Here is a 17,381-nt window from a genome sequence, read left to right on the forward strand (position 1 = left end):
CTTTGTAACCTTGCCCCTTGATTCCGGCTTTTTATGGCTCACTAATTTAAGGTCCCAAGTCATAAATATATTACGGAGACAACTATCCCTGCACTAAAAAATAAGGTAACCAAACATGTTTTAGAAATGCTGGAGAAGGCAGAGGCCATAAGCTATATATACATATATATATAAACGGGGTGGTATCCGCATGGTATCGGCCGATACTGCAAAGCCAGTCAACCAATAATCTAGACTGTTCTATGCTTATATCTATAGACACTGGGATGTACGCATGAATTTTCAACTTAAAAAGCTCTTTGTTTTGTGATGGCCGCCATGTTGTATCCATACAGTCGCGTAACTTTACATTCAAATGATGAGGTAATTTGTGGTTTGCTTTTTGGCAAAAAAGCAGTAGTTTAGACATTTCTGCGTCCATACAAAAAAAAACAAAAAAAACAAAAAAAAACATTGCCTTCTATGTGTTTCATTTTCAATCTAAAAATGACGATGGCCAGATAGCCGGCAAGACTTTTTAGGCCATCTTGCAGGCACATGTGTTTAATTCTTGCCCATACTACATTCTCAAGTAAGTATGTTAGAGACAAAGACTTGATGACACCTCTACAAAATTGACTTTGTTATATTTATGTGTGTCCTTTATCCAAAGCGCGTTTGCCAGATCAATTTGCTTTGATTACCTAGCGGATATCTTTGATATGTCTCCTTAGTATTTACTCATAATTTTCTTTCCTCAGATCACCGTCTAATTTTTGAAGGGCTCCAGTTCCTCCAAAAACAAAAAAACAAACAAAAACCCCCCCAAAAAACACACGTTTCCACTTTTGAATTTCGAATTTCAGATATAATCTTAAGATTGTTAGCTTCACTTTTTTCCCTCAAATGTACCGATGTTTATGATGAACAACATTTAAATTAGTTTTTTTTTCAGACGACAGGAAATGTCTGAAAAAAAATAAGGCCTTTGGTCCTGTATTTATCTGGAAACTGTAATATGAGCAGAGGTTGGGAGTAACGTATTACATTTACTCAGTTACGTTTACTTGAGTAATTTTTGAGAAAAATGTACTTCTTGGAGTAGCTGTACCACACAATACGTTTTACCTTTACATGAGTAGGTTTGTGAAGAAACACTACTCTTACTCCACTACTTTGGGCTACACTAGAGTCGTTACATTTTTCGTCTTTATTCTACATATCGATTTTATTTTTGCAAAGTGGCCTTTCAGCTCATGTACTCACGAACAGTAATAGTTTTACTGTGCATAACAACACAAACTTCTTCAAGCAGCATCCTCACAAGGTCTTTTGCTTTTGTTCCTTGGTTGATATGCACATTTCGAAAGCGCATCAGAAACTATTCCCTTCCTCAGTGGCATGATGTTTGAACAATTTCATCATTTTTGTATATGCGGAGAATTAATTGAGCAGATAAACGTGTCACTTTCAGGCACCAATAAATGAACCAGACTTGTGAAAGTCCTTTTTTCTGATATTTTGGACGATTTCTTTTAACTTTCTCTTTAAGCTACACACAGAAGCTGTGTTTCAGCTGTGCCTTCAAATATACATCCACAGGTGTCTCGAGATCGTCATGAGAGAAAATGAGTCATCATGCGAGCACATTTTCACCATACGAGCGAAATCCAGAAAAGAGTCTCTCTCGCTTGGCGTGTCCGAGTGTCTCTGCGTACAGCTAGGGGGCATATGAGCATCTCATATCATCAGAATGCCTCATCTGCCCAGCTCTTGCTCATCCTTGTTGTCTCCAGCAGTGGTGGAATGTAACAAAGTGTTTCGTTACTGTACTTAAGTACATTTTTGTGTATCTGTACTTTACTTGAGTACAAATAGGAAGTGGTACATTTTACTTTTACTCCACTACATTTTACAGCAGGTACCTGTACTTTTTACTCCGCTACTTTTCAAATTGTTGCCTACGTTACATGTCATACTTTGTTTTTCTTTTTTTCTCATTGTAAATCGATAGTTTTTCATTTTCATGCCTCCGGCGCAATCGATAAGCCCCGTACATCTACACTGTAACTGAACACTAGAGGCAGCAACACGAGTACAAACAAGATTAGGCACGTGAACAAGTTAATGACCAATAAAAACCAACACACTCTTGGACAGTAGGTGACGGTATGCACCCGATAGTTGCTTGCAATCCGCCATTAAGCTAAATTTTGGAGTTTTTAAGCTTGTTAAGCTTCTGTTCACAGTGCAGTCAATTTAATTGCTTGTTTTTTCTATACTGCACAGATTTAAATAAAACTGAACAGTCCATGAATTTTCTGGTTCTTTTTTGGAATATTGAATAAGATATCTGTATGTATGTATATTACATTTTTGCTTTGGCTCTGCTCATTCCCCTTGTCCTCCACCTCGGCTCACACTTTCTTTACATCGCTAGAATTCAACATTGTTTTATACATTTCATTCAGATTATTTAGCTTTAAAAATGATGCCTTGAATTATTATTTAGGAGTAACATGGGTGGTCATGGGAAGTGTTACACACATTAAATGGAATTAAGTTTTACCGTCCGTCCATCCATCCATCATCTACCGCTTAATCCGGGGTCGGGTCGCGGGGGCAGCAGCTTTAGCAGGGAATCCTAAGACTTCTCTCTCCCCAGCTAATTTAACCAGCTCCTCCGACGGGATCCCAAGGCGTTCCCGGGCCAGCCAAGAGACATAGTCTCTCTAGCGTGTCCTGTGTTGTCCCCATGGCCTCCCGCCGGTGGGACATGCCCAGAACACCTCTCCAGGGAGGCATCTGAACCAGATGCCCGAGCCACCTCAACTGGCTCCTCTCAACGCGGAGGAGTAGCAGCCCTCCCGGATGACCAAGCTTCTCACCCTATCTCTAAGGGAGAGCCCGGCCACCCAGCGTAGGAAACTCATTTTGGCTGCTTGTATCCGGGATCTTGTTCTTTCGGTCACGACCCACAGCTTGTGACCATAGATGAGGGTAGGAACGTAGATCGTCATCAAGTCTCCGGTGGGGTCAGGACGAAGGAGAGCACTGTCTAACTGTTTGCATTACTCTAACACACGTAATATATAATCAATCAGGGAATACTATCATTTCTCATATTTACTTTAGGACTGTTTGTATTACTCTAACACACTTATATAAATTAAATGGCACTTACACCATAGTTTGATGAAAAGAAGCAGAATAGAGGGCATAAAACATACACAACGCCATCTTATCACAGAAGCCCAACGTGTACGTCATGAGCAAGATTGATGCATAACTCTCGCAATCAGTTCTCCTGGTTACTCCAGGACAAAGAGCAGGGAGCTCTGTCCTAAAACAAGTAGCATCGGAGAACACCCTCGCCCAACCAGGATAACAAGTTGATAGCCCAAACCTGCCACAGAGGGATGGTCCCAAGACAACACCCTGGCACGCCTTCGGCCCGGCCCACTCCACCGCAGCTTTCAAAAGGACTGAACATTTAGATAACAACTGTCGCTTCTCAGGAACATTTCTATGTGGGCGTTGTTTTGCCGACACTGGATCCAGCATTGTCTCTCCCACGTCTGTTTTTGTCTTGCTTTGGACCATTGTCGACAAATTAATTTGTCAACCTGTTTTCGGTGAGCCTTCTTCAAACTTTTGGAACTTGGAGTCAGTGCAAAGGGTTAACACCGGAGTGAATGCGCGGAATTTTGGCCCTTCCCGGTCGACTTGCGGGAGCGGTTCCAGCGGAACACCACTCCGTTCGGCTGTCGCTATTTCCGCGACTTGGCCGGGGGGCCGAATTCCTTAAAGACGCTGCACCAATCAGCCTGTCAATCTCCCGCTTTTTTTCTTACATAGAAAATCAATTCATAATACTAGGCCTGCAAGCAGGACTGAACGGGCCCTCGCAATCTAGCGCAACTCGGACAGTGTGCAGGTCAGGGTGGTGGCAGATCCTCCTCTCTAATCATCTCATTAGAACCTAACATGCGCGAAAGTCGCCTCTTTACACACCTAAGAGTACTACAAAAAAGGAGCTACTACTGAGCTGTGCAGCCAAGCCCTTATTCAAAACCAAAATGAATCTTCTAACTGGGCCAATTTGACCAAGTGTGCCAAATTCTGTGGCTCTATAAGCTGCCTGAGTCTCTGAAAAAAAAAAAATTCCTTTTAATGGCGAACAAAGGGTCGTCATGGCAACAGACAGAGACGTGGAAATGGGCCGTAAATAAGTATTTCAAAAGGTCTTGAAACTACAATGACCAACCTGAAAAGAACTGGACATATTTTGGAAAAACGAGTGACTTTCTATTGCCACTAGTTGGCGCAGTAGGGTTGATGCAAATGACCCCTACAGTACCCTTTAGAGTATGACTCAACAAGCACGAGATGTTTGGCGCAGATATGTTGTAGATCTTCCAAGTTATGACTGTTCAAAACTTGTGGTGAGACGAAATGGCTTCAGTCATGTTCACTTCTCCTGTTGGACCCTTCTGCTTCAACCATACCTCAGTATTTTTCATCAGGCACCTGAACACATGTCTTATGGCTCCCCCGGTGAAGGTTTCAGATGAATAGATTTGTTTTCCTTGGAGGAGGAGCCTGTTTCGTAAAAAAAGGCATTTCCTGTTCCCACTAGGGGGCGTTAGGCCTAATGGGTAATAGTTCAATGCACTCGTGTTAAGGGTGGGATCCCGCACATACATGCCAGATATGAAAAAGATTGAAAGTTGTGTCAAGGAGCTATTAGTCATTTACTGAATTTGTCATTTTGTCGAAAAAATGGCCGACTTTGGCACCACGCCCAGGCCAGACCCGTGAATGAAAACGCACCATTTTAGAAACTTAAGATATCATATGTCTCCTGAACAGTCTCACCAATTTTGAAGATGATCCAACTAACTCCCTCGGCGAAAAGGTCTCAAATGTGCACCCTGTAAATCGATATAAATTTCATATTCGATCCAAAATAACCGATTTCCTGTTGGGTTTGGAATATGGGTGCCAATGCTTTTTTGGAGCGGTTTTGGACAAGGTATAGACTCCCCAAATTTCATTGCTCTACGCTGACAGACCCTAATGTTATAGGCCAATTTTAAAATTTCAAGGGGGTGCCACTGAGCCATTTTGTTACATTTTTTGGCAACGTTGCAAAATTATCGAAATTTACAATTTTTCGCACATAGGTGCAAATTTTGGTGACTTTTCGTGCATGTCCAGGCCTCCAAATTGGCCGTTTTCATTTGCTCTGAAAAAAAAATAAAAAATAAAAAAAATCCTTTGCAAAACAATAGGGCCTTCGCACGCTTAGTGCTCAGGCCCTAACTAGGCCTGCAAGCAGGACTGAATGGGCCCTCGCAGTTTGGCGCAACTCGGACGCCACGCAAACTCGGACGGCATGCAGTTTGGGGTGGTGGCAGACAGCCCCCCTCTACATCTCCCAAGTAATGACAGTTCAAAATATGTGGAGAGAGAAAATGATGACAGTCATAATCACTTTCCTTTTGGACCCTTCTGCTTTACCCTAACCTCAATAATTTTCATCAGCCATCTCAACACGTCTTAAGGCTTCCCTTATGCAGGTTTGAGGTTGATTGATTTTTTTTTTTTTCCCTTAGAGGAGGAGTGTGTCCCGTAAAAAAGGGCATTTCCTGTTCCCACTAGGAGGCGCCAGGCACAATTGGTAATATTTCAATCCAGTCCTGTTCAGGCTGGGATACCTCACACACATGCCAGATTTAAAAGAGATTGAACGTTGTATGAGGGAGTTATCAGTCATTATCCGAATTTGGCGTTTAGCCGAAAAAATGGACGACTTTGGCACCTCGCCTAGGTCAGGCCCGTGAATGAAAACACACCATTTTGATAAATTAAGATTTCATATGTCTCATGAACAGTCTCGCCAATTTTGAGGATGATCAAACTAATTCCCTCCGTGCCAAGGTCTCAAATGTGCACACTGTAAATGGATAAAAATTTCACATTCAATCCAAAATACCCGATTTCCTGTAGGATTTGGAATGTGTGTGCAAGAGACTTTTTGGAGCAGTTTTGCAAAAGGTTTTGACTCTCCGAATTTCATCACTCTATGTTAAAAAAACCTAAATGGAGAGGCCTTTTTGAAAAATTCAAGGGGGCGCCAGTGAGCCATTTTGTTACATTTTTTCGTAACATTGCAAGATTATCGAACGTTATCCAAAGCCGCATGTATGTGCAAATTTTGGTGGGTTTTTATGCATATTCAAGCCTCCAAATGTAAACTCTTACTGTGAACCCATGAAAATTTCACATTCGATCGAAAATACCCGATTTCCTGTTGGATTTGGAATACGGGTGCAAGAGACTTTTTGGAGCAGTTAGGCATAAGGTATCTACTCCCCAAATTTCCTCGCTCTATGTTGAAAAAACCCAATAGGAAAGGCCTTTTTTAAAACTTCTTTCTGTCGCCACTAGCTGGCACTGTAGAGTTGATGCAAATGATCCCTACAAGACCCTTCAGGGTATGACTCTCAATAAGCACGGGAAGTTTGGCGCAAATATGTTGTATAGCTGCCGAGTTATGACTGTTCAAAATTTTTTGCGAGACAAATTGTTGACTGTCATTTTCACTTTCCTGTTTGGACCCCTCCGCTTCAACGAAACCTCAATATTTTTCATCAGGCATCTGAACACAGGTCTTAAGGCTCCCCTGATGCAGGTTTGAGGTCAACAGATTTTTTTTCCCTTGGAGGAGGAACCTGTCTCGTTAAAAAAGGCATTTCCTGTTCTCACTAGGGGGCGCTAGGCCTAATGGGTAATATTTCAATGCACTCGTGTCAAGGGTGGGATACCACACATACATGGCAGATGTGAAAAAGATTGAACGTTGTGTCAAGGAATTATTAGTCATTTACTGAATTTATCATTTTGCCGAAAAAATGGCCGACTTTGGCACCACGCCCAGGTCAGACTCGTGTATGAAAACGCACCATTTTAGAAACTTAAGATCTCATATGTCTCATGAACAGTCTCACCAATTTTGAAGATGATCATACTAACTCCCTCGGCGAAAAGGTCTCAAATGTGCACCGTGTAAATCGATAAAAATTTCATATTCAATCCAAAATAACCGATTTCCTGTTGGGTTTGGAATATGGGTGCCAATGCTTTTTTGGAGCGGTTTTGGACAAGGTATAGACTCCCCAAATTTCATTGCTCTACGCTGACGGATCCTAATGTTATAAGCCAATTTTAAAATTTCAAGGGGGCGCCACTGAGCCATTTTGTTACATTTTTTTGCAACGTTGCAAAATTATCGAAATTTACAATTTTCCGCATGTATGTGCAAATTTTGGTGACTTTTCGTGCATGTTCAGGCCTCTAAATTGGCTGTTTTCATTTGCCCTGAAAAAAAAAAAATAAAATAATAATCCTTTGCAAAACAATAGGGCCTTCGCACGCCTAGTGCTCGGGCCCTAATAATAATAATAATCCTTTGCAAAACAATAGGGCCTTCGCACGCTTAGTGCTCGGGCCCTAACTAGAACATTCGCGTTTCGAGCTTGGTCGTGGAACGGATTGTGCTCGTATCATGAGGGTCCACTGTATATGCGATGAAATCAGTATTTGCCAAATTTAGGAATGGGAACCAAGTTTTTGTCAGTTGAGGTTTTACAAAGTTGTGTACTGTAGTAGTACAAAACTGTCAAGTATTCTGTTGACTGAATCACAGGCAAAGTTTTGTTCTTTATTCATGGGGAAGAAACATTTTTTTTCTTTGTGTCTTGGTGAAAGTTTGGAAAACCCTGGAATAGATTTTCTGTGTGTACCTAATGAAATGCCCTTTGGGAATACATTCCTCCGTGTGAGTAATTATGCTCGGAATATAGCCACATCTAACTCAGAGGTGTCATCGGACTTTTCTGCTAGCACAACTGAAACTTGGACTTCAATTTGTCCATTCCGACTTGGCAGAAGTTATTGACATTAAACTCTTCCAAATCTGCCCAAGTGAAATACAATCAAGGGATCTCTCTTTATCACCCTGGCAATTACTTTTAAAAAAATCACACGCAGGAAGAGAATGAGAAGAGACATTTTAAGAATGTTTAAAAAATAACTCTGGCAACACTAAACACATCACCAAGAGTGCTTCAATTGTTTGTAGAACTGTTCTGTCTCCCAAAGAGGATGCCTTGCAGGACTCTCCAAAAACCCTGCATGACGGATCTCAACAGTAGCACAGTGTCAGCATTTGACGCCAAAAAAAGAAGAGGAATGAAAACCATCCACGGAAGCTTTTCATCAATATGTAAATCAAGGCCCGCTTCAAAGTAAAAGAGAAACAACAAGCTCGAGACTGGAAGGTGTTTGAGGTACTTGTCAACAGCAAATATTCAATCCGGTGAGGAAAATCCCTGCCCCACTGGGTATTCAAACAACCCAGGGACAAATAAGCATAGAAACATACTGAGGAAACCATCTAAAACTGCGAGCCTATATATCATTGCACTGCTTTTCATCAATAAATCAAAAGTAGTTCAGCACAGTAGGATGGATTTGTCCATGATGCAATCCCTTTGTCTTCTTGTGTAACACGCTATACATACTGTACATGGGGAAAAATATGTGGCCAGATTGGGTGAGGGACAAAAGCACTAAGCAGGTTTTCTATTCATACACACCTACGTTAGCATGTCTCTTGCACTAGTCATCTGCTGCCATTGTTAACCCATAATGTGCAGAATTAATGATAGCTTTGAGCATATTGCTGGACAGTGTCTAAAATCAATACTTGTTCTCTACTCCTCCCAAGAGGTACTTCACTCTAATGATGCTAATTATTCTTTCAGGACCTTCTCACAAACACACTTGAATTTTAATGAAGGTTATAGTCAACGTTGATTCAAGTCAATTCTGTATTTAAAATTAGAAATGGGCAAATTGGTCAATTAGTTAAACTGCGCTCTTATATTCAGCACAGATTTGATTGTTGATTAATCACGTCATTAGCGATTGCAGAAGAATGTTCAGAAGAATGAAGTGGCTGCATAGGATCGAGTTTTAACAAATGTACTTTGAGGCTTCAAAATGAATGGGAAATTGAGAGGACTTAAAAGTAGATAGCACTTATATCTACACCTGTCGTTCTCAAAGTGTGGTGCGAGTGCCTTCAGTGGTATGTGCGCTCCTTCTAGTGATACGCAAAAGATTGAATTAAAAGTTCAAACAATGTTCTAATCCACTACAGTAAACCTCTACCTTTTTTAACTTAACATTTTGACTTACACCACCGACGTAACTCAGCTACCCTATTACAGTGCCCAAAGCGCCTTACTGGTTCACATTCACACACCAGTAAGCGGTGCTTCTGCCATGCAATGCAGTACACAGTGGGAGCAATTTAGAATTCAGGGTCTTGCCCAGATACTTTCACAGTATGCTTGGGTCACTGGAGAAGCAAACACTTAAGGAACTTTCAGTTTAGATCGACTTTAGCGGTGCAGGTGGACAAAAGCAGTAGTGTTTTGCTTTAAGACTGCATTTCCTATGAGGACCAATGCACAATGTCGTAAAATCCTGATCTCCTGGTCGCCTGCAGTTTAACTGAATGATATTTCTGTTTCCAGAGGCAGTGGAAAGGATTAATAGTGATGAGGTAATGAATCCAGATGTGATTCAACAATATCATATGAATGAGGAAAGGGGAAGTGATGTATGCCGTAAAGCAGTCAGCACATTTGTAGTTTTTGTGTGTGGCAGGATTCCTGCCACTCTCCTCAAAGGTAATTAATGCCGGTGAAAGCGATACAGACCCCCTCAGGCGATAACAGAGGTGTCATTCAACTAGTTGTCAGTCGACATATCATCACAAATGTTATGAAAATATTTTGTAAAGGTTGAAAAGTTCCCTAGTGTTGCTTTAGCCCTTCATAAGGCACTCATTTAAATACCATTAAATTAAAAGAAAACAACAACAAAAAAAACCTTTGGAGTGTTATTGGGGAACTAAACCGGAGTGTATTTTTCTAACTTTATAAATGATAATTTTGTTTTAAATTACCTTTTTTTCATGTATAATTATATTTTGTCATAAAGAAATATTTACAGTTGTACCTCTACATACGAAGTTCATTCGTTCCAGGACTATGTAAGTCGAAATGGTTGTCTGTTGAGCAGGATTGTCCCATAAGAATACATTATAATTCCATTAATTCGTTCAGCAGCCCGAAAATCGACACTAAATCCTTAATGAATAATGCTGGTAGTATTACAAATGTCAATTACACAGAGCAAAACAAATAAATTATTAAAACGTATTTATTAAAATAATAAAAAAAACTGAATAATAAAATAATAATAATTTAATTTACTTTAATAATGTAACGAATCGGGTTCTAATGTGGCGGACTTGTTTTGCGTGCTGTACCTGAACGCACCGTGTCGCTGACGTGACAAAGCGAGGGAGAGGTGAGGTTAAGATTTTACTTTCTCTTTTAATGTTTTGTTGCTAGCGTCAACTGCGGCGGACAGTTAGCGTGTTGCATTGCACAAGTTCTCAAATAAATGATTAAAAACCTGACGAAGCCAGCGATTCCTTTTGCGATGTTGCCACAATAATAATTGTCACCTTAACTTCTAAAGACTGGCGAACGGATGTCGGAGGGGGCTCGTCGACATTCTACAGCCGTATTGACGAGCCAGTTCAAGGATGCGCAACCCACGCTCATATTGTTCTATCATTTCCATCTTCATTTCAATGGTAAGCGTCACCTTTCCCCTTGTTTCACTACCTGCACTAATATTCTTGGAACCTGTGTTGATTTCTGTCAGAAGTAAATCCGCTGTGTGTCCGTCTGCGGCGCTGTCATGTCATCGTATTTTGAGCATGTTGTCGGATGGTGAGTCTAATTTTACGTCGGATGTCGAAAAGATCTTGTCGAAGCGATCGTATGTCGAGGTACCACTGTAATTATGATGATTAAATATAATAAACATATACCGTATTTTCCAGATTATGTGTCGCCTCAAGGTAAATATCGATCTACTCCAAAAATGCCTCATGATGGCAAAAAAAAAAAAAAAAAAAAAAAAAAAAAAAAAAAAAAAAAAAAAAAAATACATATAGGTCGCATTGACCTAGAAGTCGCATTTTTGGGTGGGAAAAGTATCTGGTTTGCCAAGTAGCTATACACAGTAACCATTATCTTAAAGAAATGAATAATTGCCTTATTTGGCGTCAAAAAAACGGGCAGCTGCGTTGCAAAGTCCTGTAGGGCTAACAGAAACACCTTTTAGCTTAGCAAGCTAGAATGTTAAAGCACAAGAACGGCCTCTTCACCAGAATTGTTGTCAATTCTCATAGCATGTAGTAGACTGCCTTTGACTCATAGATTGGGGTAATTGTTCGCGCGCCGACTGTGTTATTAGCTTAACTTTGCTGTAGCCTGCAGTAGCATTGCGTTCTCCATATTATCTCTTGGCTTCGGGTACGAGTTTCTAGTTTTCTTTCCAAAACTCAGGTCACATATCTTTTTTTCACTCAACTTCAGAGAAAATTTTAGACTGTTCGGATTTCTGCAGCTAGAGTGAGGAAAATAGTATTTGAACACCCTGCAATTTTGCAAGTTCTCCCACTTAGAATTGATGGGCGGGTTTGAAATTTTCATTGTTGGTGCTTGTCCACTGTGAGAGACAATCTAAAAAAAAATCACAGTGTATGATTTTTTAAACAATTTATTTGTATTATACTGCTGCAAATAAGTATTTGAACACCTGTCTATTAGTTAGAATTGTGAGCCTTAAAGGTCTATTAGTCGCCTTTAAAAAGTCCACCTCCAATCCACTTATTCTCAAAAATAAGTGGACTTTTTGAGGCTGTTAGCTGCATATAAACACCTGTCCACCCCATACACTCTAAAGAACTATCCAAAGACACCACAGACAGAATTGTCGACCTCTACAAGGCTGGAAAGTGTTACAGGGCAATTGCCAAGCAACATGGTGATAAAAGACCCACCGTTGGAGCAATTATTAGAAAATGGAAGAGAGCTAAACATAACTGTCAATCTCCCTCGGACTGGGGCTCCATGCAAGATCTACCTCGTAGGGTCTCAATGATCCTAAGAATGATGAGGAATCAGCCAAGAACTACACAGGTGGAGCTGGTAAATGACCTGAAAGGAGCCAGGACAACCATATCCAAAGTTACTGTTGGTAATACACTAAGACGTCATGGTTTAAAATCATGCATGGCATGGAAGGTTCCCCTGCTTAAACCATCACATGTCCAGGCCTGTTTTAAGTTTGCCGATGACTGTTTGGATGATCCAGAGGAGTCATGGGAGAAAGTCATGTGGTCATATGAGATCAAAATTGAACGTCGGTTGGTCTTTATTCCGCTCATAGTGTTTGGAGGAAGAAGAATGATGAGTGCCATCCCATGAACATCATCCCTCCTGTGAAGCATGGGGGTGGTAGCATCATGCTTTGGGTGTGTTTTTCTGCACATGTGAGTGGACGACTGCACAGTATTAAGGAGAGGATGACCAGGGCCATGTATTGAGATTTTGGGGAATAATCTCCTTCCCTCAGTTGGAGCATTGAAAATTGATTGTGACTGGTTCTTCCAACATGACAATGGCATGAAGCAGACAGCCAGATTAACCAAGGAATGGCTTCGTAAAAAGCATACTGTATCAAGGTTCTAGAAATAGAAAATCTTTGGAGGAAGCTCAAACTCTGTGTTTCTCAAAGACAGTCTAGAAACCTGATTGATCTAGAGAAGATCTGTGTGAAGCAGTGGTGCAAAATCCCTGCTGCAGTCTGTGCAAACCTGGTGAAAAGTTATAAGAAACGTTTGACCACTATAATTGTAAACAAAGGCTACTGTACCAAATATTGACATTGATTTTCTCAGGTGTTCAAATACTTATTTGCAGCAGTATAATGCAAATAAATTGTTAAAAAATCATACACAATGATTTCTGGATTTTTTATTTTTTGGATTGTCTCTCAGTGGACAAGTCCATACCATGAAAATTTAAAACCCGTTCATCATTTCTCATTTGGAGAACTTGCAAAATCGTTGCGTGTTCAAATACTTATTTTCCTCACTGTTCTTGTGTAGCTTTAAAAAACAACATCTGAAGGGTTGGAAAAAAAACAAGTCTAGGCCTTCAAAAAAAATGTTACGAATAAATGAATATGAATGAAACGCACATAAAAGTTAATAAAGTAAACCAAACAACTCTACATCGACAATTCTTTCTCATCGTTATTATAAAGATTTTATTAATGTCTTAAATATATAAGTATATATACATAAATATCTTTTCTAAGACTCACTCTTTTCTAAAACAAGAAGCATACCCTCTAGGAGCTGGTCGAGAGTGATGTTAGTTCCATGGTTGTCTATTGTTGAATAAATGTAATATTTTGACATTTTATAAGTCGCTTTTGAATGTAAGTCACAGGCCCAGCCAAAATATGAAAAGAAGTGTGACTTATAGTCCAAAAATGGTAATTATATGTGGGGTCTGGCATCCACATACATGGGTCATGCAAGCAACACTTGCAAACCGAATGTTAATCATGGCACACTTGTATAACTAATTAATATTAGGGCTGTCAAATGATTAAAATTTTTAATCGTGTTAATCACAGCTTAAAAATTCATTAATCTTAATTATTCGCAATTCAAACCATCTCTAAAATATGCCATATTTTTCTGTAAATTATTGTTGGAATGGAAAGATAAGACAAGACAGATTATACATTCAACATACTGTACATAGGTACTGTATTTGTTGATTATAACCAGGGGTGCACATAATTTTTTGCCCAGGTTCTCAGAAGAGGACCTGGAGATGTGACTTGGTCCTCATTGAGCTTGAGAGCCGACCCGCCTGATGCGATAAAATTATGACAAGCTTTACTTAGAGCCAATTACCTTTAATTAATTATATTAACAATTAATGCTCGATTAACATCAACTGGCACAACAAAATTGCCATTACTTCGAAGTGAAATGTAAAGAAATAAACATAAAAGCACCAATTCAAAATAAAGGGCATTATGCGGCTCCCACATTAACTCCAAGCCTTTGTAAAAGTGGGATGCCCTCCTCCTCATAAGAGCTCATTGAACGTACATGTTTAGCTTTGTGAGAACGTACATGTTTAGCTTTGTGAAATGCGAGCAAAAACACGTTTGTCAGTGCATAGCGCTGTGCAGGGCGAGTGGGGTGCTGTCTGACATCGATAGTTTGCTTAAGTGCCACATGCTCTGTATTTTTTCGTGCTTTTCAAAGTTTGGATGGCTGAAATTCTTTGACCCTACGACATAAAATGCACTGCTTTTATTAGCGACATTGGAATTCTCACGGCAAATTTTGTACCACATTTCCGTGCAAGCATCATTTGCACCATGCTACCTACCTCCTGCAGCCACTTTTCAGCAAATGTCCTTTTTTTCGGTAGCTCCGGTGACGTCTCTCTCGTCTGTCTGTCTTTTGACGGGGGTGGGGGAACACGGAAATAATTACCGGTACTCAGTGGGGCCTGCCTCTTTGACATTTTGAGAAGTGATTTTCTCGTGTCCGCCGCAAATACAGTGGTCAGCCATCGGTACGCAAAAGCGTATGGAATCCATTGAGTGCCCGCGCGTTTGTCTACGTCCAGTACGCATGCGCGCATGCGAACCACTTATGTGCACCCCTGATTATAACATTAAAACCACAAGATGGCATTAACATTATTAACATTCTTTTTGTCAAAGGGATCCACAGATAGAAAGACTTATAGTTCTTAAAAGATAAATGTGAATACAAGTTATAGTAATTTTATATTAAAACCCCTCTTAATGTTTTCGTTTTAATAAAATTTGCAAACTAAATAGCTCACCATTGATGACGTCGCCGAGCGAGACGTCACATGGGCTCCCTGCCGTTCTTCCACAGTGTCTTTAACTACGTGATGTAGTGATTGAAATACACCACAAGGTGTCAATGGCGAGTTTTAAATTAATTAGAGCTCTAGCCAATGAGTGCGTTTTTCCCCTCGACTGACGCCATAGTTTCCGGGTGAATTGTACCTTACGTTCATTTGAGTGTAGACTTAACAACGTACGAGACCTCTGATAGTTTGTATATTGTGACTAAATATTGCCATCAAGTGTATTTGTTGAGCTAAACGAAATGTTCTCTTTGCATTGAACGCTTTTCTTTTTGTGAACATTATTTTTTTTTTGAGAGATAGGAATATTATTTTGGTTGTGCTTTCACTAAATGACACTATAGCGACTTAACTGTTCTGCCCAAATGCATGGTGAGAAGTCCAGGAACCATGACTGTCAGTGGTGGCTGCAAATGGTATATGTTCTGCGTTGTGTTCAGTGAAGCGTGTTAAGAAAAAGATCATCTCCTGTCATTCTTTCCCGCATCGCTCGCAACAATACTTATGTTTGTTATGACAGAGTTGCCTTTGTCCACTCGCCACTCTGCCTCTTAGTTCTCATTGTACAAAAACACGGCTTTATTGTAATCTTTTTGGGGCAATGCGTGAGCAGGTCATTCCTCGCATGCGTTAAATGCGTCAAATATTTTAACGTTATTAGTTAAAAGACATTAATTACCGCCCGTTAATGTGACAAATTTGACAGCACTAGTTAATATTGTAGCCAATATGACACTTTTTTTGGGGGGGGGTTAAGCTGTGTAAATGTATGTTGCAAAAGCAAGGCATCTTGAGTAGCTAGAGGAAACTAGCCTTAAATTCTCAAACATGGAGTCTACCCGACATGGCCTTTTACATTGAGTACAACTCAAACTTTTGGATTTTATAAAACTCTCAGCAGCAGAATGTGATTTCTATCATTATTTAAATGGTATTGTAGCTCCCAGCGATCTGGTCTGACAAGCACGGAAGAAAACGGAAGGATAATAATGTGCACTTGTGAAAAAAGACAAACAGCAGTTAAGGGAGACAAAAACACACACAAAAGGCATTTATTTGCACTCATTTGTGAGGGAGATGAGCCCCCGTCTGCATCTGACAGCTGACATTTAGCCTTAATTCTGCAGTCAGTTATTATGTGTTTCATTTCGGATGCAATGAAACACAAATACAGAACCCATCAAGGCAGATTTATCTGCATTAGGTGTAGTTTATTATAATTTTGGGAGGGGCAGGGGGCTGAGGGGCATTTTTACACAATTGGATGTGTTTTAAAAGTTAAAAAAAACAAAATATAAAACAATACTTTTTCATAGTACAGCTATATCAAGTGGGGATTGGTAAAATACTTAGGAATTTTATTTATTTGTATAATTTTCTGGACTGGTAAAATACTTGTGAATTTGATTTATCCGTATCATTTTAAGATATTTCTTTTAAAACACAAAGGACAAACATCAATAGATAAATATGCCATGGTTACACATTAAACTGCAACAAATAATCAATTAACTCCAGAAATTCGATTAGAAAAAAATCTTCCAATTAATGTTTCTGCTTCGAGAATTCGCTTAGAGTGGCGTTGAAATGATTTGTGTTTGCATTGTTTGATTTAGGTAGATACACTGCCCTCTTGTGTCCTAACGGCTGAATCGAACTCCTTCCCCCAACAAAAGGTTGTAATTTTTTGTTTGAGTTGATACTGTATGTTTGTTTATGCATTCGTAATTTAGAATTATATTTTGATTTTTTTTTTTGTGTGTGGAAATATGTGTTTGAACGATTTGCTAAGAGCTTTACAAAACAAATGTTAGCATTTTATAGAACTTAAGCTAGCGGATTTTGCTATGCAAGTTAGCCAATTGTTCTTTTGTTGTATTTGGATCCTTATCTGTTTATTTTTTTATCCCGCTTGAGGTTAAGTTCAGGTATTTAAATTTCTTAAATGAAAGTGCAATTCTGCATAGTTTGAAGACAAACACTCAGGAATTTTATTTTGTATTCCCAATTAATGCTCTTTTAAAAATGCAATCGTAGCAAGCCAAAATAAATATTATTGCAAGCATAAACGCTTGTTTCTTTCGTTTTACATCTCCTAAATTTATAATGCAAGGTATAATTTCATTCATTCATTTTCCATGCCGCTTCTTCCTCAGGAGGGTTGCGGAGGTGCTGGAGCATATCCCAGCTAACTACAGGCAGTAGGCAGGGGACACCCTGAACTGGTTGCCAGCCAATCACAGGGCACAAGGAGACATACATCCATTCACGCTTACACTCATACCTACGGACAATTTAGAGTGTTCAATCAGCCTACCATGAATGTTTTTGGAATGTGGGCACAGGGAGAACATGCAAACTCCACACAGGAAGGCCGAAGCCCTTGATTGAACCCCTGATCTCAGAACTGCGAGGCGGACGTGCTAACCACTCAGCCACCTTGCCGTGCAAGGTATAAATGTTTCTAAT

The 17,381-nt window shown here is 39.8% G+C and overlaps 1 protein-coding gene across 1 annotated transcript in view; it reads right to left on the reverse strand.

Moving 5' to 3' along the window:
• The window catches only part of cfap20dc (CFAP20 domain containing), an 89,548-nt gene that overhangs the window by 16,200 nt on the left and 55,967 nt on the right, over positions 1 to 17,381 (reverse strand). The gene's annotated exons all lie outside the window — the stretch shown is intronic.

The sequence above is a fragment of the Corythoichthys intestinalis genome, chromosome 9 (assembly GCF_030265065.1).
Source record: "Corythoichthys intestinalis isolate RoL2023-P3 chromosome 9, ASM3026506v1, whole genome shotgun sequence".
Classification (NCBI taxonomy): domain Eukaryota; kingdom Metazoa; phylum Chordata; class Actinopteri; order Syngnathiformes; family Syngnathidae; genus Corythoichthys; species Corythoichthys intestinalis.